We start from the raw sequence: 14,118 nt of genomic DNA, 5'->3' as shown, positions 1-14,118 counted from the left end.
GCCCTTAGTTTTTGGATCAGTTCGACTATGAAATCGAACATCGAGCGGGTACGAAAATGCAACATGTGGATGCATTATCGCGAATGCATTGCTATGCTATCGACCGGGAATCCGACTCCATATTCAACAATGCACTTTACGTAAACCAAATACGCGATTCGAACGTGATAAGAATTAAAACGACTTTGGAGCATCGCGAAAGCAAGTTTTATGAGATCAGAGATAATCTGTTGTTCCGGAAAAACAAAAATCGTTTGTTGTTGTATGTTCCCGTTAGCATGGAACAGTCGGTGATGTTTAAATATCACAATGACTAAGGGCATTTCGGTATCGACAAAGTGAGTGAACTAATCAAGCGATCGTATTGGTTTCCTCAAGTGCAATTAAAACTTCATGATCATTGATCACATTTCGAAATGTATTACGTGTATCGCGTTCAATCCGAAGTTGAGGAAGTTAGATGGACCCTAGGGGTAGATCACTCTAAGAATGTATAACAAATTTGCATCACATTGAAAAAAATGCATTTAATTTCCATTTTTGCATCAGCTTTGCACTGCCTCGCAGAAAAGTTTGTTTAACAAACGTCCTACACTCCATATTGTTCGACGTTTTGTTAAATGTAGGGCTAGTTTTTCTGTAGGGTTTTGACGTCTTACACGCAACGCAAACAACATTGCACGCAACGAAAAAACATTGCATGCAACGCAACATACATTATGAATTTCTATTTTGATGGAAATAAATGCATTTAATTTCGCTGATTTTTAAAAATGCATCACAAGTGATCTGCCCCTAGGATGGACCTCTTCTGATCGTTGATAAGATGTGTATCCCGTTCCATACAATTCACGCAGACTATCTCGGACCGTTAACATTGACTAAAGGGAAAAATGTTCATATTCTCGCGGTTGTAGATGCCTTCACGAAGTTTTTGAAGCTTTATGCGATAAAGACAACTAGCTCTCGTGAAGTTATGAAACATCTCAAGTCATATCATATTGCATATTCGGTACCCGAAGTTTTAGTAACCGACAGGGGAACAGCGTTTACTTCCAAACAATTTGCGTCTTTCGTAAAGGATCATGGTATCCGTCATCAGCTTGTAGCAACTGCGTGCCCACAAGCGAATGGGCAGATAGAACGATACAATCGAACGTTGATCCCGTTGTTGAGTAAGTTGGTTGAGGAGCGTTCACAAGATTGGGACACGGTTTTGGTTGAGGCGGAGTATTTGCTAAATAATTCGTTTAATCGATCGATTGGTGATGTACCCTCACGATTGTTGTTTGGTATAATTCAAAAGCGAATTGTTTCGGAAAACCTAACCACTTACGTTTATGTTTTGAATGAAAATTTTGACCGCGATTTATTTGCAATTAGAGATGCAGCCTCGGGTAACATTCGTAAGTTACAACATTATAACAAAGACCAGTACGATATGCGGAGTAAAGTGAACACTCAGTACCGTGAAGGTGATCTCGTTTCTGTTCGGCCTGTTAAACAAGTAGGGGAAAGAAGCAAATTGAATCCTATGTTTAAAGGGCCATACGTCGTCAAAAAGTATTGGATCGTAATCGATACGTTATCTCGGATATTGATGGTTACCAGGTTTCTAATCGTAAATTCGAAGGGGTATTCGACCCCAGTAACATGCGGTTGTACCAGAGGAGTTTGAACGATGAAATCTCTAAATTTTCCGATTCAGAAGAGTTTGAAGATATTGAGTATCTAGATAGGACCGAGTCAGGAGATTATGTAGATGAAGAGTATTTAGACGATGAATAAGCGACATGCAATGTAAACAAATCAGACTAATGTAAACAGTAAAAGAAAGAAACAATATTTTTGTAAAAAGAGAATGAGCACAAACATTAGCAAATCTGTCGTGGGCGACAGATACGTCGGGATGGACGAGCTGTAGCAAGTTGGGCTGACAAAACATCGTTTATTCACATAAAGTCAGGCCCACAGGGCTAAATTTAGATGTCAAATGAAACGCGTTAGCCGTACGTCAAACCGTTTCCGCTGAAAGCGGAAGTGCAGATCTTCTGGCTCATTCTTGATGAACAGTCACTGAATAAACACGTTCGGAATTATTTTCTTAAAACTAATTCAGTGTGCGTGATCCGAAAAAGTACCACACCACTTTTATTGAAAATGAGTAGTTTACAACGCATTAATGGGTACTTGATTTTATCAGTGTGATAAAATCAAGTACCCATAGACTTTTCTACGACTCATGTACGTACACGCCACATGACACAAATACTACATCACAAGCTGGTGGAAAATAATAAACAAAGACGGCAAAAGTAGATGGGATTGTTTTCAACCAGGAAACTTCATTAGTGTTCGTGAAACCGGTCGCAAAGAACTCAATTAATGCGTTGAAAACTACTCATTTTCAATAAAAGTGGAATAACCAGTCTCCTGGCAACCCTATACCATCATACGGAGTTTGACAGCGACCGACATATATAGGGCGTTATAGCTATAAAGCCCCAAACAAAGAATTATGTTCGGCACTATGCTCGATATTCAAGCATTCCACACGACGTGTTGCATCTTGTGGGAAGATTTAATATCATATCATCCAGAAAATCGACATTTTGTAGCTAAATACAGCTTCTAATCATTCGGTTCAAAATCAATGCTTTCATGGCAGTGATGCTGGCTGTACAGAGACGTCGTCATTGACAGGGAGCTGGGAATAACCCATTAAATAGGTAAAGCGTTTGTACTCATAAATGAGTACAGACCTTGTACGTCAACCTGGGTATGTTTCACCCATTATTTTTCCCAGAACTGTTAGAACAAAATGCGTAAAAAATCGAGGGGAACGTCACTTCAGAATAATTGTTATATTCCGTTCGATTTTGCATAAATTTTCATTTTTTTCGGAAATTTTAAAAAATTTAAGCAATTTTCTATCACATCAAGTATTGCTAAAATATTTGAAAAAAATTCAATAAATTTATCCAATCTCAATCCAATTTTGCTCGAATTCCGATCAATTTGATGTAACTGGCAACTCTGCATGCTCTATTTTCGAAACTTTCAATAATTCTGGCAACAAAATTTATGTTTCTGTTTTGATTTGTTCCTGTAGTTATGCTGCTGGCATTGTTTTGTTTTGATTTTATCGAGCACTGAAACTGTCAAAACGTGAAATTCGAGCAATTCAATTTATTTTTTGTGACACATTTCAAACTATCCTCGGCCATTCCAAACCATTATCAAGTAATGTCGAAAATTCGAATCCATTTTGATCTAAGCAATGCCAATTTTTATAAATCTAATCAGAATTTCAAATTATAAGTTTATTTCATCAACAAATCACGGCTTGTCGTTCCCCTCGTAAAAAATACTTATTCATGAAATTCGCGCCAGAATGAAAAATACTGTCAATAGAATTATTTCTGAATTAAAAAAGACATAAAATAACATTCATTTCACATTATTGTTTCCTCATAAAAGTATAGGAATCTAGATAGAAATCATATTTTAAAACTACTTAACATAATAAAACCGCCAACTGGATGTATTTTTGATGGCTGGATCTTTTGGCTGCTCTAAAAATGCCGAACTGGCGCATATTTTCAACATCCTCAGTAGTCTAAACAGACGTTGTTTTCCGAGCATTGCCGAAATGTTCCGTTTCCGCCACGGACTCCGATGCATGGCGATAATTTGCAGGTTCCACTACGATCCTTAGTTTGCAGGTTAACTCGCTTGAAATAATGCTTAAGGATTTTTCACCTATTATCAAGATCAATATACCCATTGACATTACCTCATCGAGTAGTTGTGAAATGGATAAAAAGTACTCATTGTTAGAAACAAAAAAATACCCATTTTTTGACAGCTCGAATAACTTTCGAAAATGGGCAATTTGAATACATAAAATGGGTAAAGTTTTTTTACCGTGTAAAGCTAAGTATGCACCTCTTGCGAAATGAAATTTCCTATACAAAACCTATGCATAAAAAACGTCGCGAAATGTTCGCGAAAAAAAATTTCGTTTCCATTTCGTAAGCGGTACGCAGCTCTCGCGAAAACGATAATGAAAAATGAAGTTAGCTGAGACACGGTTCGACAAACGATAAGTTTCATAATAGTTCCGCGAGATAGCGCTGCTTTCTATGCGCTGTCACCAAGGCAAACTTTTTCCTTGCGAAATAATGGTCAGCGGTATGGTTATTATTTCGCACGGAGGCTCGCGAAATTTTGGCAGGTTGCAATGAAAAAATATAAGAAAACACAAGATTGGCAATTTTTTGTATTTTTTTCATCGCAACCTGTCAAAATTTCGTGGTTTAGAAATTCAATATTTCGAATTTGAATGGTAAGTTTAAAAATATTACTGGAAGTGATTGTTTCTAGTTTTAAACAATTAAATTTAAATAATTAATATTATTTGCAGCACACCCAAACAAAGCAAATCAGCTCAACTAATCTTGTCTCAACATCCTGGATCTGGCAATCAGCCAACCAACATTAAATCGATACAACCGCAGCAGTACCAACTACTCCAAATCCAGCAACAGCCCCTCAAAAAAGGACCACATAGCAATTACTGCTCAAACGAACAACAGGAGTTTACGAATGATGGACACATCGGAAAACATTTCATCGGCACATTCTGCCTTAAAACATGTCTGCCACTATTTTTGAAAATATCACTGCCTACACAGTGCTCGTGATTCCATTCCAGCAGCAGCAAGCAATCACTATTCGAGTGCTTATCGCCAACATTTCACAGCAAGCTCAGCAGCAGAACCACCTTCAACCACAACATCAGAAAATTAAGATTTCTTCCAGACCATGACCATCATCCTAAAGGTCGGTAGCAATAACGTTCAACCGACGGTACAACCTGGTCAGCAACCGCAATTAGTGCAATAGATCCAACCCAAATGTAGATTTACCAACTGCAAAAAAGATAGCAACAGCACATTCAAACACAGTAGCAGCAGCATACTATACTGTACCATGCGGTGTGCAGGAGGACTTTTTTATTCAGTTGGTGCGGCAAGGTGAGACATTTTTATTACCTTTTTTATTTCGAAAGGATCAGTACCGTGTTTAGTACATTGTAATGTAATACCCTATTCTTTAAAAAGCTCGAGTTCACTCATTTACGGATATTTTTTTATTGTGATTTTTTTCAGATCGAACACCAACAACATAATATCATGGTATCATCACCCAGCAAGAGAACGCAGTGATAATGGGCCAACAGAAAACACAACATCAAGATGCTCGGAAAGGACTTTCTCTTTCGGTATGTATTTACCAGTAGCATCCCTCCTCCAAACATTCCTTTGTATATCTAAATGTCCTTATCAATTCACAGAACAAACATAATGGCACGTCATCTTCAATCGGCTAACCGTTTGGAATAAGCGCTCATCATCGGTTTCATGGCAGGGAAGTGAGCAGGCAAAAGAAGGCATCGTTTTTTCCGCAAGGTCGCTCTGGTCAAAATTTCAGCGAATTGCAAGGAATAAACCACCCGAGGGACAGTACCCGTGCTGATTCAGGACGATTTCCCATACTTTGTACCTTGCTATTGAATTTTAATACCCGATCGAAACGATGGCAAGCGCTGCCGATAACTGGGTCAAAAAGACGACGGATCAAGAAATTTCTGCACTCGGTAAGTGTTTTTTTTGTTATAACCTATTTTTGAAGCGATCATTGGGATGGAATTTGAATTTTTCTTTTCAATACAAATAGGTTAGCGAACTGAGTACATATCATCAAGGATAAGGATTCAGAGCCGGCGGCTGGCAGTCCAGAGTAAGAGAATGCGGAAAAACCTAGTCCACCGGCAGTAGAACCAAAGCTGCACCTGATGTTTGGAGTTCGGTAGCTACAGAAATTCTGACTCTAGCAGCTCCTGAAGAAAAACAAGCTGCAAGAGAAAATGGAGAAACACCTTCCTCCGCGGAAGATGCAGAGGCATTCAAGTAAGTCGAAATCTGCAGAAAATTTTGATTAGGACATAAGGAACATTGACAGCCTCTCTTTGTTTACTTTCTCTTTCGATTATGACGTCACTATAAGACTTTGCACTAATTTTCCAGTACATAGCCGATGGTTTTTACTAAAATATTAGGCAGAGAGTTGAGTACTAAATATTGAAACGACCGAGTAACAAACAGAAGAGAAAGACCCCAAAGAGAATCTCATTGTTGCTTACGTCCTATTCTAAATTTTCTCCCGAAATATTTAGTATCAGCTTTAAAATTATCCGTGACTAATCTTTTAGCCCGGCGGATGCAAGTTTGCTAATGAAAGATGTTCACTAAGGTCTAGTAGAATCAAAGCTGGATCTGAAGGTGCAGCGAAAGGATTCTTCTTCGCCGGTTGGTTGGTTAAAACTTTCGAAGTTTTGCACGTGAAGCCGGGATTACTTCAGGGAGTCTATGCGATGGGTTTCAACGCCCTTCCAAGATTCAGGAGATGGCTCTGTTGGCCGGTCCGCCACGGGATATAATCGCCCAGAGTCAGTCGGGAACAGGAAAAACCGCTGCCTTTGTGCTGGCAATGCACAGTTGAGTCCATCAGTTAAAAAACTATCTGCAGGTGATTTGCCTTTCCCCCACGTATGAGCTGGCAATTCAGAAGGGGGAAGTAGCTGCCAAAATGGCAAAGTTTTGTCCGGAAATCAAACTTCCTTACGCCGTTCGCGGTGAGGAGACCGTCAAAGGGGCGAAGCTGACTAATCATATCATCATCGGAACACCCGGCAAGCTAATTGACTGGGGTATAAAGTTCAGGACGTACGACCTAGTTTTTCCTTTTTGTACTGGACGAGGCGGGTGTTATGGTCGGTGTTCTTCTTGGCCACGTACGAGCGCGAGGTGATGGAGTTTGCCGAGTACATCGTACCCAATCCGATCGTCATTCGGCAGGCGCGGGAGCAAGAATCACTCGATAACATCAAACAGTACTACGTCAAGTTCCGCAACCAGGACGAGAAATTGTGTGATTACCGTCGGACAAGCGATCATTTTCTGTCATATGATGTATAGGACAGTTGTAAACGTCCAAGTAAACTTATTTTCAGAACTGTTAATCGATCGAAACAGGTACGAAAAACGGCCGGTTGGTTGACCTGCAGGATGTCCCAGGATGGTCACTCGGTAGCGGTACTGTCCGGTAATCTAACGGTGGAGCAACGGTTGGAACGAACGTTTTGTCCAGGGGTAAGTTCCACCACTTGATTCTGGCTACAGCACCAGGTTACGGAGAGATTCTTTCGTCTTAGGTATCGACGTCGAACAGGTGACCATTGTCGTCAACTTCGACCTGCCGATGGATTAGCAGGGACGAGCCGATTGCGAAACGTATCTACATCGAATTAGACGCACCGGTAGATTCGGTAAGTGTGACTCATTCTTGTGATCCTATAGATTGTATTTCTTCCCACTTCTTTAACAGAACGGAATCACCATCAACCTAGTGGGCAGTGATCGAAGCATGATGATTTGCAGATCAATCAAAAAACACTTCCGGAAAAAGATTCAGTTGCTAGACGCGGAGAACTCGGACGAAATTGAAAAGATCGCACCGTAAAGTGTTTTCGACCAGCTACTGGTCATACTTGTTGTGATTCTGAATTTATAATTATATATTTTTTTAATTTACAAATGTAACCAACAGGGTATCGCAAGCTAATAAATTTACAATTACAATTACAATCTCTACCCAGTTCTATCCAAACATTTGAAAAGGGCCTAACCACAAAATGTAACAAATTGAAATTTCATGTTTTCCATTAACAAATATCTACCCGAGCACGTACATAACGCAACATTTGTTATGAAGAATTTTGATAGCGATTTTACAACAATTTATAAAAGGGCCTAAATGATTTTTATGACCGAACTGATTATGAAAAGACCTAACTGATTGAAAAGTGCCTAACTAGCAATACACTCGTTTTAAATGGATTATAACGTATTATTGGATTATGACTGATTTTAAAAGGCTTATAACATCTTTTCCATAATTTACATACAGGGTCAATTTGACCATCAAATTAGAATTCAGTTAATTCGTCTAACTTTCGGTGTAATATCAGACTTGAACAGCATTTTTGTGTGAGGTATTCTGCCGCTAGAAGCAAAACTGTCCCATGTTCTATGGGAATCCTTATACACATGGGACAATTATGCTTCTGGCGGTCTTTTTTTTTCGCTCGAACCGTCAACGAGTGCGGACGCCTCTTCAAGCGCTCCGCAAGTAATTTATTAATTAGTATTTTTTTACCTACGTATAAACAAACATCGCGCGCGTGCCTCGTAAGTTACAGTGCTATTGAACTTCAAGTAATAGTAAAATAATGCAGTGCGGTGTAAAAACTTGCAACATAAACGACGACCGCTTCCTCTTGAAGTGTGAATTTTGCAGCAGATCGTACCATGCTGCCTGTGTAGGTGTGCAGCGTAATCAGGAAAATTTTATCCGGGCATTTATGGTGCCTGTGTGTGCGGACTGCCAGCACATTATTAGGACAGAGGTCGACACACGCAAAATGATATATCTACAAGATCAGCTGCTAAAAATGATGAAGTCGCATACGGACACACAACATCGAACCACAGCTGACCTAAAGAGCCACAGTCTTGAATTGTTCGGTAGCATCGAACAATTACTTAACGACGTAAAGCAGTCAATGCAAGTCATCCATAAAAAAAACGAAAACATATGCAGTAAACTAGGTCAGCATTTTCATTCTTGTGACAATTTGTTGCAAAATTCGATCGACACCATCAGCAAATCGACCAAAACAATATCGGACAATATGAATCATAAAATTGACGAACGGCTATCACACCTCGAGAACGAACTGATTTCCACTAAATGTTCTGAGCCGTACCCTCTCGTCAATTCCGACCTATTGGAGGAATTGAAGGAAGAAGTGAAAGCTATTTCCATTGCAATCTCCAACATGACAATACCAGAAAATGGCATGAATCAATCAAAATCCCTGGCTGAAGAATTAGCGGAAAAATCACACGCAACAGTAATCCAACAGAAAATAGATCATACGTCTCCAGGCTGGCGATTTTTGGGCGATAAATGGCAATGGAAGCAGGATTGGACAAAATATGACGCCAAACAACGCATTCGACGACTTCAGGAGAAAGCTGCTGATAAGGCAAGGCGCAACCGAAAACGTCGTAAGCAGTCAAGTCAACGTGACAACGATCGCGCTAACAATCATCATCATAACGACAGTGGTAAGACGTCAGACAAATTACTACTTGCCACGGCGAAAAAACAATTTTCCGTTCCTCCCACAACCACCGAACATCCGATTGCAGGTCTTGCAATACCAGCAGTAAAAACAAATTTCATAAACTTTAAAAAAGGTGACACCATCAACCCGTACCGTTCAGCTAACGAAAACATTCAACCCAAACATATGAAAGTGACACCTACCAGCGGCGAAAATAGTTTAAACACATTGGCAACCACATGTTGTTCGAACACAGACAGCCAATTTGAACTGGACCCCTTGCACCCTCCAATCGTACGCCTCACGTCACAATCAACGAATGGCGACGGTCGCTTTTTAAAGACCAGACTTCGCGAACCAAAAATAATGAACATTGTACGCCTATACCTGGCATATATGAAGGACCAACACCCATCTCTTGCGTGGAAGGAATGACGCCGACCAGCATCAAAATGACGCTCGCATCCGAAGGACTACCGACCACTCCTGACCATCTCCTGCGCATTTTCATCGAAGTCTATCAGGAATATGGGCTAAACCCAGACGAAGCAGCAGCAGACCTCGACTCTTATGGAAAATTTTTATCAAGCGAAAGAACCAGGCGCCTTCAACAACTCCGCGAAGCTACGCATAAATTTGGAACGTCGAATTTTCGGAAGTAACGACGCCCTCTATAGAGGAAGAAAATATAACTGTAAGTAATTTAAATATTCCAAAAACTTCTTCGCATCCACAACAGAATTCGACTGAAATTTTGGTCTATTGCAAAAATTTTAATCGAATGAAAAGCCCAGCCAAAATGAAAGAAATCCAACAAAAACTAATTTCATCTTCTTTTAATATAATTCTTGGAACAGAAAGTAGCTGGGATGAAAGCGTAAGAAGCGAAGAAATTTTTGGAAATCAATTTAATGTATTTCGGCATGACCGTAATTTGTCTCTTTGTAATAAAAAGTCTGGAGGAGGAGTCATTATAGCCATAAACGCAGACTTTCCTTCAGAAGAAATAGAAACCATTAAACATATAGAATTTGAACATATATGGGCAAAAGCAGTAATATCAGGAGAAGTGCACATATTCTCCTCTGTGTACTTTCCACCTGAAAATGCTCACAAAAAAATCATTTGAACTATTTTTTCAAACTGTAGAATCTATCATGTCAAACATGGAACCTGAAGTAAAACTGCATATTTATGGCGACTTTAATCAACGTAACACCAACTTCATCGTAGACATTGAAAACGAATCTATCTTACTCCCTGTCGTAGGCGAAAATGAAACACTTCAATACTTCTTTGACAAAATATCTGAATTTGGCCTGCACCAAATCAACCATGTAAAAAATAAACAAAATTCATATTTAGACCTCTTATTCACGAACTGCACTGAAGACTTCTGTGTTAATGCATCTTTAACTCCATTATGGAAAAATGAAGTATTTCACACAGCAATCGAATATTCAATTTTTATTCATCAAAACCCTTCCCCGAACGACTTGGAGTATGAGGAAGTGCCGGAATACCATAAAACTGACTTCGAAGAAGTCAAACGTAGACTATGTAGAATAAATTGGCAAACTGTATTGAGTATAGAAGGAAATGTCAACGAAGCAGTGACTAAATTCTATTTAATTGTAACTAATTTAATCTCTGGAACAGTACCAGTAAAAAGAAGAAGAAGAACTCATGGCGGCCAGCAGCCTGTATGGTTCAACCAACATCTGAAAAATTTAAAAAATAGAAAGCAAAAGGCACATAAAATTTACAAGAAAGAACATAGCATTACAAATCGGCAAAACTATCTGGATATTTGCTCCCAACTCGACATAGCCATTAACACTGCACATGAAGAATATAATCGTAAAATCGAGACTGAAATCAAGACCTATCCAAAGAATTTCTTCAATTAGGCCATTACAAATCTTTTTTAAAAATTATGTCCAAGTACAAATTTTTTTCTGAAGGGGGGGGCAAACAAAAAATAAATATTTATTTTAATAAAAACATTTTTTTTTCTTTTTGCATTTTCTTTCGATTGTTCTCATGGACGTTTCCGCAGGGTGATTTCGTATAGCGGGGTTGAGCTATTTGTTTTACTAGAAAAATTCAAGCAAACATTACTTAATCAATCAAAAGTTCACATAGGAAAGGGATGCTAAAGTTTTCGTTTTAAATAATTTTCCGAACAGTGCAATTTCTAAATTCCCAATAAGAGCTTGAAAGTTCTCTAAGAACTTAAAAAACATTTAAGAGTACATTAAGGTATTAACTTTTGGTTGCTTGAATAGTTTTCGTTCCGTTGTGGCGGCACATGGACCGACTGTACACACAAGGCATGGAAATCGGTCAAAGGTGAACCTGCTTGATAACAATGTACAGAAACAGGATTGCAACATTTCACTTATGGACTTTTGGAAAACATTCTGAAATGAATCCAAAGGTAAAGTGTGCGTCAATGGAATTATTTATCTCAGATATGGTTTTCTCTGATATTTTTTCTATTGCGTATTTCATATACAGTAGCCTGGCGAACGTACATCCTGTGCATACTATACTTTTTCGAACTCTAGTGGAAACATCAGCTTTGGTTTATCGCTTGTGCTTGAAGACTTGTAGATTTGTTTGTTTGGTACATGATAGTAATTCGGCTCGGTTCCGTGTACATCTTCGAAATCTTTGCATTTTTCTCCATCTTGTTGCGCAGTAGGTAGCCATATCAGAGAAATTCATTTACGGATTTATGAAATGTATAGCAATCATCAGTTCATTTTTTGCCTTTTTCATATAAGGAAGACTGTGCAATCACTCTGAAACTCGACTTTTTAAGCTACACCCGGAGTGTCGAGTGTCATATACCACTAGATTCAGTTCGTCGATATCTGAAAATGTCGACTGCATCGAAGCGTTATATCGTGGGGAGGCTGATTCAGTCTTAAGACAAAATGATACATTAGAGCGGTTTAGCTCCGAACACATATCCGGCTAATCGCAGTGGTGAACTTCCGTTAGCCATTTGGCTCTCATTTCTGTGAACCATTTAGTTCCTGTTTTCGCGAGCCACCTCAATTCCTCGTCGGAAGTTCTCCTGATACCGATGGCTTTTGCGCGAGTCATTTAGCTCCCAGTTTTGTCGCAATCTACTCGCATAGTATATAAATCCTACTCAAAGGGCCAACCAGTACTTGGCGAGGGCGGTTCGGCGATACTGGATGGAGCGTAGCTTCTAGTTCGCTGCTTCCAGTTCGTTGAAAACTCGACGACCCACCGCTGGTGCTTCACTCGACCTACTCGATCTTGTCCCTGACGGTGAAACTAGTCTGTTCACATGCTTCGGTCCAGCGATTTCCGCTGGTTCGTGGTGCCCAGTACACTGGCGCCTCAAGCAAAGCTGTGGTTACTCTCACAGCCTTCCCCTTAACATAATCGTCGTGACTTTAAAAGTTCAAGTCGATGATATATTTTCCGACCGCGCTGTCTTTCGGCTGCTAGTCATCACCAACTCTGTTTTATGATGGGCAATCGTCTCCGTGTCGAGTGTCTCCTCTTCTAGCGATTGTCCGATTACTTGGAACACCACATCATCCGTGAAGCCGAAAATCGTTATATCTCTGGGAAGCTTCAGCTTCAATACTCCATCGTACACTGCGTTCCACAGCGTCGAGTCGAGGAACGTCAGTTGTAGTTGTGATTCCCCCTTGTCTGTCTCGTAGATCAGTGTTCGGTACTGAAAGTAGCTCTATAATATCCTGCAGAGTTACTCGTGCTGTACAGCGAGTGGGCGATTGCTTCCCAGCTAGTACTATTGAAGCATTCTTCACGCCTAAGGGAACCACCACGCAAAAACGATATCCTTATCTCTGCTGTCTCCACAACTCCCACAACCGTTCGGGTGGATTTCACTGTAGACCTGCCTATAACGAAGCCGAATTATATGAGATGCCGTTCTCACGGTCCGCGTACTTCGTTAGCTTGTTCAGTATTACTCCTTCTCTCTAACATTACCAAGGGATATATTGACTACGCTGAAAGATTTCCATGTTGTCCCGGCATCGGAAGCAACATCAGCTTTTGTCGCTTCCAATTATCGGATCGTTTTGAACATATCCGGGCTCTCATGTATCGCTTCACTTTTATGGCTTTCGCCATCTCGATAATCTGTTTGTTGGTAAATCGATCTTCATCTTTGTGATCATCCTCCTCACTGTACGGCGAAAATAGATTCATGTTGTGGGGAAAACCTTTCGATGGTGACCTCCATCTTTTCCGGGCACCTTTCAGGTGGTGCAGCTGAGCCTTTTATTTTTGTTATGCCAACTTTGTAGGTCTTTCCTAAGGAAATTCGCGTTGGCTTTGTGGCAAGGCTTTCTTGTACAGCTTGACTGCTTTGTTGAGAGCGGTTCTTGCAGCTCGCTTCCCTCGAGCTTTCTGACTTCTTTTTAATTTTAAATATATTTTACACAGCTCAATGCGTTAGCACAACTGAGCCGTGAAGCGCACATTGGGGGTCATTTGGTCCGTCTTCTCTCGCGTTTTCGTTTACGTCCATGTCATCATCGGTACTGCATTCATCTTGCTCATCGTCGGATGTTCTTATTTGTTGTTTGTGCTTACGGGTCGCTATTGTAAATCCTTCTTCATCGGTATTAGATTCCTTATTGGTGGTGTTGGTTGTTGGTTTGGAAACATTTGCTGTAATCGTTGTTACTTCGATGTTGGTAATGGCAGATGGTTTAGTGGTACTGGGGCCGATCGTTGTTGAGCTGGTGTTTGTGAATGTCCGGTCTGCAGTCGTTGGTTTACCAACTGGTTGTGGTTTAACATACGATGATTGTATACCGGCTTTGGTCGTATCAGGTGGAATT

General features: G+C 40.1%; 1 long non-coding RNA gene and 1 pseudogene across 1 annotated transcript; both read left to right on the top strand.

The window, feature by feature from the left end:
- The first annotated feature begins 4,212 nt into the window (after positions 1 to 4,212).
- Positions 4,213 to 6,064, top strand: LOC131691100 (uncharacterized). Its single transcript, XR_009305693.1, has 5 exons — positions 4,213 to 4,348; positions 4,427 to 5,039; positions 5,175 to 5,287; positions 5,360 to 5,662; positions 5,743 to 6,064. It is a non-coding gene; the product is annotated as an uncharacterized LOC131691100 (long non-coding RNA).
- A 214-nt stretch (positions 6,065 to 6,278) lies between these two features.
- On the top strand, positions 6,279 to 7,820 carry LOC131687491 (DEAD-box helicase Dbp80-like; annotated as a pseudogene).
- The last annotated feature ends 6,298 nt before the right edge of the window (positions 7,821 to 14,118 follow it).

Source organism: Topomyia yanbarensis, chromosome 3 (genome assembly GCF_030247195.1).
Source record: "Topomyia yanbarensis strain Yona2022 chromosome 3, ASM3024719v1, whole genome shotgun sequence".
Taxonomy (NCBI): Eukaryota; Metazoa; Arthropoda; class Insecta; order Diptera; family Culicidae; genus Topomyia; species Topomyia yanbarensis.
This window is presented reverse-complemented; position numbering and strand designations above follow the sequence as displayed.